The sequence below is a fragment of the Lupinus angustifolius genome, chromosome LG17 (assembly GCF_001865875.1).
Source record: "Lupinus angustifolius cultivar Tanjil chromosome LG17, LupAngTanjil_v1.0, whole genome shotgun sequence".
In the NCBI taxonomy this organism is placed as follows: domain Eukaryota; kingdom Viridiplantae; phylum Streptophyta; class Magnoliopsida; order Fabales; family Fabaceae; genus Lupinus; species Lupinus angustifolius.
In genome coordinates this window covers 16,234,578-16,238,154 of record NC_032025.1, presented here as the reverse complement: position 1 = coordinate 16,238,154, position 3,577 = coordinate 16,234,578, and positions in this window count along the sequence as shown.

Genomic DNA, 3,577 nt, shown 5'->3' with positions numbered 1-3,577 from the left:
TATGATTTAAAACTCTTTTTAAATGCATCCAAAATCATATGATCATGTACCTATGCATGTGCATATAAATCATGTATGTATGCATGTATGTCTCATTTTAGTTATTGATTGATTTTAGCTTGTGAGACTTCCATTAGGGTTCATCCTAGCCTAGACTCTTTCTAAGAAAACATATTAAGACCTAATAACGATATAAAACCCTTAGCCTCTATATCTTCTTGAATGCTTTATCTTGTATGGATCTTGAGTCTTGACTTTGTTGTTGACTTTATTGTTTCTTGATTTGTTCATCCCTTCAAGCTTGTCCTTGATATACACTCCTTGTTGTCGATCTTTGTCTTTCATCAACCTCTGTCTTCATCAAAATCTATGTGATGCATGCTTGCATACACAATCTACTCAGTCATGTATGCTTGCATCTTCAATTTCCCCATTTTTAATGATGAGAAACACTTGTTGGATCTGACAACTCTTTGTTGGATCTGCTTGATGAGAATCGACTATGTTTTCATTTTCCTTGTTGTACGTTGATACACATTTCTCCCTCTTGCTCCCCCTCAATTTAAGCATTGGGTGATTTATCATTTGCTTGCGGTAGCCTCAACTTATCCTCTTCAAGCAACTCCTGCAAAACATAAACAACAACTATTCTCCCCTTTTTGCCATGATAAAAAAGCAATGTGATATATGATAGTTTATTGCCAAAAGAAAGGAAAACAATGCAATTTCTACTGCTGTTAATTGATTATATTTCTACTTAATCGATTAATTATAATTCAATTTTACGCGGAATTGCATTTTGTATGACAATTAATTGATTATGTCTGCTTTTAATCGATTAAAACTATTGATATGATAGAATACAGTGTAGATTACATGCTGATTGCAGAATGTTATGTAACTTGATATCCACTAGGTTTTGTAGACTTGTTTTATACAGAGTGCACATAGTAAGATCAATGCAATAAATTTAAAACAACTAAGCATTCATTTATTCATTCATTGATCAAACGATTGCAAGAGTAAGATAGAAAGTACATTATTCAAGTTAAATTACAAAGCAAAAATAATAATTATAGCATGTCATGCATGTATAATTCAAATTTAAAGCACAAAACAGACTAACAAGTTTGAAATTACAACACAATGACCAAAACGACATATACCAAACTCCTAAAACAAAATCTAACTAGGATACACTAGACGCACTAAGCTAGACAAACTAGGAGGTGGTTGCGAAAAGCCACCAAAGGTTCTGAATAGAAAGTGAATCTGCTCAAAATGATTTTGGTTATCTTCTTGTCTACGAAACTCCACCATGAGCCTATCCTCCATGGATTACATTCTCGAATCAATTTTCTCATTCAGGCATTGTTCCATGGCATCTAGATGAGCCAAACCAAATGAAGGTCCATGAGGCATATTAAAAGCCCCGTAACTTTGTTGCTCTTGGTTTTTCTCACCTTGCTCGCCACCTTCTTCCTCATTAGGTATATCCAAATTTATAGTAGTCTTATGGTCCTCTTGAAACATCTATTCATCTCCATATTTGTAAATGCTCATCTTGTGAATGAGATTCTCACGGACCATATGCTTTCTAGGATTCACAACAATTATATCCATACTAGATGTGTCGATCCCAATGTGATCAATGACACGGGAGATAAATATCCCATATCCTACCAGTCTTGAGGAAGACGATGTAATGCCATACATGGCCTTCAAACTCTCATTAGGTCAGCTTATCATAATACCTTCCATAACAACAAACATTAACTTCAAATCATTCATAGTTGGTTGCGCGTGATTTGTATTATGTTGAACCAGAATGTAAGCGATCAAGTAATGTAGCAACCTCTTCTCCACGGTTAATGAACCAGCTTTAGTACGCTCACCTTGGACGAAATATTGCGGTCCTCTTAAGCATGACTTTTACATTTCTATGGAGTCATACACATTCCATTTTTCAACATTACAGTCATCAAAATATCCACCATCACACGCCAAGCCTCCAACAACCATAAACAATACATCATTTACCATAATCAGCTTGCCTTGCACCATACTTTGATAATCACCATCCTTATATTGAAAATTAGCATAAATTACCTGAACCAGAGAAGGATAAGTGCTGCCATTTAATTCCAGAAACTGTACAACCCCTTCTACCTCCAATTCATGTGAGAATTGAAATCCGTGCTCCACCATCCATGCCATGTCAGCATACCGGATGTATGTTGATTTCCGGCTCACAAACCTTGCCAACCTTTCTGCTTGAAGATTAGGAGCATAGAATGGGTCCAAACCCAGGGATGGATTCTGCCTAGCAATTGGAGAAGACCCTCTAGTGTCTAAATCTCTCGTGCGTCCCGGATGACGAAGAGAACAATCATTCCAGTGGTATGTTTTACTCTCTTCGGTCTCTCGTTATTCATTTTTGCAAAGATAGAAGTGGATAATAGATTGGATAGGGAAACCAAAATTTAGGTTTAGAAAGGGGGTAATCTTATATTACTCAATTTCAACTGAATTGATGGGTTACTGATTAGGAGAAGGAAAGAAATAGAGATTGGGTGGATCTAATTTGAGTTTGAGGGTGAATTACATGATCAACTTAGGGAAAGAAGACAAAATGCACGAGGTTAGGGTTTGAAGAAACTAAACCCAGAACCGTGTTTAAATGTTTTATATGAAGATGCAAGCATGCATGAATGAGCAAGAATGTGTATGCAAGCATGCATCACATATATTTTGATGAAGACAAAGGACACATATAGGTTAATGAAGACAAAAGATTGATAAAGACAAAGGATCGACAACATGATTAATGATCAAGGACATGGGCAAATCAACAAACTAAAAGTATCAACAATGAAGTCAAGACTCAAGTTCGTACAAGATGAAATATTCAAAAGAGGATCTAGAGGTTAAGTCCTTAATATCTTTATTAGGTCTTAAGATGTTTGCTTAGTAAGTGTCCAGACTAGGATGAACCCAATGGAAGTCTCACAAGCTAAAATCAATCATAACTTAAATGAGACTTACATGCATACATATATGTTTTACATGCACATATACATACATACATGATCATATGTTTTGAATGCATTTAAAAAGTGTTTTTAAATCATACATCATTCAAAGGCATGCATCATTAGTTTATAAATCATGTAGGAGGTTCATTCATCATTGAAATGTCTTTTTAGAAAACCATTAATCAATTAACAGATATGTTAATCGATTAATCATTGATTTTTTAGGAACCCGTTAATCGATTAAGTATGGCTTTAATCAATTAAGGATTGTTACTATGTATGTTTTCTGTTATTTTCAAGAACCCATTAATCAATTAAGATTAAGTATAATCAATTAAATGCAGTTTAAAAAAGAATAGTATTTTAACCCAAGTTTTTCATAATGCTTGATAATTAGAGATGAACATGGATTCATAGAGTTAGAACACATATTTGAAATAAAGAGAAAAGTGCAACATGATTTGAAAGCGAAAAACATTATAACCTCCGCACTCTCATATGATGAGTTCTTTAGAGTTTCTCAGTGCGATAGTGCCAAGGAT